We start from the raw sequence: 6,273 nt of genomic DNA on the forward strand, positions 1-6,273 counted from the left end.
AAGGTCCTTGTTTATAAACTTCTTCTGATGAGTGACGGCTCCGCTCTCTGTTTTCACTTACAATCATGTATTTAGACGAAAACTACAAACAGCTTATAATAGTTCAATCTGCTCACAGGCCTAAAAACACGTCAACACCCTGATCACTTCTGATCTCAATCGTTATAAAAGTGGTCACACTCGGCCAGACTGCAGCGCAAAACCTTCAAAAAATACTTCCACCATGTTTAAACACAGATAACAAAGGAGATGAAGCATAATTAGAACCTTTATGAATTAATTTTGAGTGTTAGCTAGCATCCCCTCCAAATGTATACTACTGAGTAAGTTAAAATAGTAATATCTCATTAATTGTTTGTGATACATATATGTGTGTAATAACAACAATAATAGTGAAAAGGTATCAATAAAGTACCAGAAACAGTGAGAATATAAGAAAAATATAAGTAAAATGGCAGGTGTTTCTGCACGTTGTCATGGAGATCAGGTTAGCTGTAGCAGCTAGCTGTCAGGCCTTGATGGATTTGTAGTCCTCAAACAAATGATTGTGATTCCATAGCCAAGTGACCAATTTGAAGGATTTTTTAACTTACGGCACCAGTTTTACAGTGTGAAATGTTACTTTTCCTAACTCTCTTAGTTAAAGCTTGGATGCACTTGAAGTTTTTCAGTATTTTTGAACTAAAAAGTTTCTCATCAGTGTTTATTTACTCTTATTTTTGTGTTAAACAAATCAAAACATCTCAGAAATGGAAATTGGAATGAATAAAGTGTGAATACACCTGAAAGCGAACAACATAATTCGTAAACAACACAATCTCACCTGAATATGTTGCAACATTATTATTAAGTGAGGTGAAAAAGTTTTTAAAAAAGGGTGTAAAGATTCTTGCAAACACTTACGCTGACTTTCTGCGCACTCTGGTCGACGAAATTCCTGCTTTCTGGACACTCTCGCTGGAAGATTGGCTCTGTGGGTCTGGAGCTGCTCCGAGTGCGAGGGCTGCCGGCAGACTGAAGCTAGCTTAGCACTGCTAGCATCACATTAAAAGCACTTAACGGCTAACTGTCACCATGGCAACAGATCCTCCACGCAAATGTCAAATTTTCCAGAGTTTGTAGATATATATGTATATATTGATAATTATATTAATTGCATTAATGAATAATTATATTATTATATTAATTAATTATATATAAAAATGATTAGATCATATTTGTTGGACGCACTGTCAATTGAGCGATGCAGCAGCCCGCTGTTTCGGATTAACTGGTTTCCGTGTTAATTGGTGACCACCAATTGACCACCAATTAACACCAGATATAACAAACCAGACATAACAAACCAGATATAACAAACCAGACAGAAATCCATAGCGGTCCTCGCCAGGGTCATTTAATCACAATTACAATAAAGTTTCAAAGTGAGTCTTATTTTAACATCTGCAGTGACGATCAGCAAGGACTGAAAGAGGTTGGTCACCAGTTAACAAGGACGCCAGTTAATCCGAAACACCAGCGGAAAGTTCGGCAGAATGATTGACAGCGATATTCCTGTCAGTGAGCAAACTATTATTAATCCCAGTGGAAAAACTAAGTAAAATAAAATGGAGGAAGAAGGACAGTCAAAGGATAAGGTATTATAAATAATCATTTAATTTGTCCGTTGACTTTTGGTTTTAATATTTATTAAATGATCATAGTTTATTTATAACAACAAAAATAACAAAAGCACAAGATTTGAGCAATTAAAGTGAGAAGCTGGGAGCAGAAAAACTGCTGGATTCCGGTATGTAGAAACACATAACTTCACATGACCTGGAGCACATATAGGACAACAGGAAGCACCGACTTGGATCTTTCATTGAGGAGAATTTCTGAAACAAATAACCTGGACTTTACATTCTGGCAATATGATTGACAGACCAATGAGCTCCACATCGACCCTGAAAATAACTTTTTTACTAGAGGTATTAACGATTGTCATTATTATAAAGAGGTTCTTTACAATAGTAAACTTAAGAACTTTAAGGCATTCTCTGTAATCCACTTCAATAGTCGAAGCCTCTATGCAAACTTTGACCACATCAAGAGCTTCTTAAAACAGTTTTCTAAACCATTCCATATGTTTTTAATAACAGAAACATGGACTAATAATGACAGAGAAATGTAATTCTCTATTGATGGCTATGAATTTCTCAATTTGAACAGAAGAAAGAAGCATGGTGGGGTGTAGCTATGTTTATACACTCAAACTAGAGTTACAAAGTGATGTAAAATAAGACTATGGTGGTGGATGACACACTTGAATGCCTTACTGTAGAAATTACAAGGCAAAGAAAGAAAAAAATCATGGTAAGTTGTATTTAGTAGAATAACAACCCATAGTGCTACTTTGATTGACAACATTTTCTCAAATGAAATAGAATGTGATACAGTCAGCGGATTAATGATAAATGATATCAGTGATCACCTTCCAATTTTTGTAGTGTACAAATAATGTTCAAATAATGAAGAGGAAAACAAATATTGGTTTAGAAGGGTAAAAACAGATACAACTATTGATGCATTTAAAAAGGAGACTGGAGTATTGTACTCAGAGAGAATGATACTAACAAGGCAAATGATGAGTTTAAAAATATTCCAAAAATTATATGATAAACACTGCCCAAAGAAAAAATACTGTATAAACAGAAAGTGTAAAGAAAACCCATGGATGTCTGAAGGATTGTTGAATGCATCCAAGAAAAATAATTCACTTTACAAAATATTTATAAATAGTTGATCAAAAGATGCAGCGAACAAATATAAGAAATATAAAAACAAATTGGCAGGTATAATTAGAAAATGTAAACAGGATTATTATAGTAGTTTGTTGGATAACAATAAGAATAATATTAAAGGCTTATGGAATGTCTTAAACAGTATAATTAGAAGTAAACCAAGAACGATCAATTATCAACAGTATTTCAAAGATGAGGATAAAACTGTAAATAATATGAATGAAGTAGTTGATACATTTAATACATTCTTTGTAAATGTTGGCTGTAAAAATAGCAAATGATGAGAATTATAATTGTGAGCTCATAAACACAAATCCTCTGTCCTGTTCCTCAATCCTGTGGAGGAAAAGGAGATACTGGACATTGTTAGAGGGTGTAAAAATAAAACCTGGACAGATTATTATGATGTGGATATGAAGACCTTAAAAAGTGTTATTGAAAGTATCTCTAAGCCGTTAACATACATCAGTAACTTATCATTACAAACTGGCCAATTTCCTCATAGCATGATAGTTAAAAGTGATTCCTCTGTTCAAGGCAGGAGATAAACATCTCTTCACAAACTACAGGCCTGTCTCCCTTTTACCGCAATTCTCTACAATCTTAGAAAAAGTTTTTATTGAACGGTTTAATTTACTCTCTGATAATCAGTTTGGCTTCAGGAACAATCACTCAACTTCACACTCTTTGATATAACTGAAGAAATAACTAATGCTGTTGACAACAAGAAATATGCATTAGGGCTATTTATTGACCGGAGTAAAGCGTTTGACACAATAAACCATGACATATTAATGAATAAACTAGAACATTATGGGATCAGGGTGGAGCTCTACAGTGGGTTACCAGTTACTTAAAAAATAGAAAACAATGTGTGAACATCGGTGATTATCAGTCAAGTTGTCTACAAACTGTGTGTGGAGTACCTCAAGGTTCCATTCTGGGCCCAAAATTGTTTAATATGTATATAAACAACATTTGTAAAATTCTCAAATTCTCAGATTCATCTTGTTTGCAGACGAAACTAATATTTTTGCCTCAGGAGACGATTTAAAACAACTCTGTCAAATTGATTACTTGGAACTCAAGAGTGTCAACAAGTGGTTCAAACAAAACTAATAATCTCTAAATCTGAGTAAAAGCTAAATGATGATATTCGGCAACTGTAATTCCAATTCGCAGGAAGCAGTTCAGATAGAGGGTGTTGTTTTAGAGCGGGGGCATGAAATCAAATTCCTTGGAGTTATTATAGATGATGGAATTACTTGGAAATCTCTCATCAAATATATATCTACGAAAATCTCAAGAAACATGGCAATAATAGCAAAAGCAAAGCACATTTTAAATATCAAAGCTTTACACACCTTATACTGTTCTCTGATTTTGCCCTATTTATATTATTGTACTGTGGTTTGGGGTAATACTTATAAAAACACAGTAAAACCAATAGTAATGTTACAAAAAAGAGATATTCGATGAATTCATAAAGGTTTTTGGACCACACAAACTCGTTATTTTTCAAATCAAAAATCATGAAGTTTAATGACATTGTTGAGTTCCAAGCAGCACAGATGTTCTATAAAGCAAGTTACAAATTGTTCCCAAGACAAATACAAAGAAAGTTCCCAGATCGTACACTGTAAGACCCAACAGTAAAACCTTTATAAAAAAATTGAGTTCCATCAACTTAGAAATTCAAAAAAGTTATCTGACCTATATTTCTTTGAGTTGCTAGAACGAGATTTTATTTTTAAGTAAACATTACTTAAACACTTCAAGTATTTATCACTGCGTAACCTGAGTGGAAACCCGTGTGGAAACCCGCCATCTTTGCTCCTGCATCAAGCCTTGAATTTGGACAGACTGAGAGAATTAGGCGACCGTGGTAGATTGGAGGACAACTTTGGCAGTTTTATTTTTTCGTTTGTGGGACCTTGCGAAGCCTTGGAACTGACATCTTGGTGCTCTGGCATGCAGGAGTTCTCTCCTTTATTTGGCTCCACTTTGGCTCCACTTACCGTCTTTACATTGATGCTGTCTTTGAGCGCGCTTATCTGGTGAGTGAAACTTTTTCTCTTTTATTCAGTATAATCACGTGTATTTTCTGTGTGAATCTGGTATGTATAAAATTACATTTAATGCATACACAAACAACGCTTTGACACCAGTTTGCTTAGTTTTCTATGCGTCCGCCCCATTACATTTTAAAACATTTTAAAAAGTAGTTACACGTGAATTGAGATTCACTTTTCTCATAATTTAAGAGTTGCGTCTATATTTAGTTTTAAAGTTTTAGTTTTGTGCCGCATTTATTAATTTACAGACACTTGGGTTAAGCACGACCATTGTCCTTTGCGCATGTTCAGACGCTGACTACCTTACCTTAACACGTGTCCTGTATGTATTTGTGCAGCATTTTCAGAAGGTGAGTAAAATCAAGCTGGCTGTGTGGAAAGTATATGCCTCATAGCATCGTGCGTGTTGTGGGTATTTTTTTAAATAACTGGTCTATAAAAATAATTTATCCGGGTTTAGAAGTATCACTTTTTGAACCCAGAGTTTGTAGCACCCCTCTGTGTGTATGTTTGGTTAAATGCTGAGTGAATTTACACTGTTTTGTTCTAAAAGGAGTAAGATTCTACACTTAAAGATTATTTCTCCACACATTCCTGATTTATTTATTATTTTGCCCCATTTATTTTCAATTTCACTCTTCAGCAGAAAACCAATCATACTGAGCGGAGACAAAAATATTGCACATTTTACAGCCTCTAATTTTTCAATCTTTTTGTTTTATAGGCTGAAATGGAAGCAGGTGACTGAAATAAGGAATCGTCAATCTGGTATGCGTATTCATTACATCTATAGAACCTGCAAAAGATATATGCACATCCTGCCTGTTTGAAATTTGATGCTGCACAACAGTGAATTCAGTACAAATCATGTAGGTCTTGTGATTGTAAACTGTTGGTCAGATTTGCTGATACCTTGCTGTTTTCAAATGGCTTGGAAATGCAAACTTTGTGCTGCTGTCTGTGATAAAAGGGCTCAGTTACTCGAACATTACTTACGACACATCAATGTATCTCCAGCCAGCCCATTGCCTTGTCTTTATGATGACTATCTGCACATTTCACTCACTAAATGTGCTGAAAATTCATTTAACAAGGTTACTCAATAACACACTTGTGAGTAGTGAAAATGAGCTTGGTTGTTCGTCATTCATCTGTCCTTTGTGTGGATTCAGACAACTGTTTGATGATAAAACTATGTTCAATCATTTCAGAACACATTTAAAACAACATGAGACGGTAGACTGTCCATTCCAAAAATGTCAATACCGCACCAATGTGTACTCCTCCTTTAATGCCCACAAGAGTAGAAGTCATGGAGACTGTGACATTTCAAATTATAAGAATAGAATTGTCTTGACAGTAAACATGAGCCAGCTAACACAGAGTCAAGATGGATCTGATGGAGGTGGTTCCTC

The sequence above is a fragment of the Blennius ocellaris genome, assembly GCF_963422515.1.
Source record: "Blennius ocellaris genome assembly, chromosome: 20".
Classification (NCBI taxonomy): domain Eukaryota; kingdom Metazoa; phylum Chordata; class Actinopteri; order Blenniiformes; family Blenniidae; genus Blennius; species Blennius ocellaris.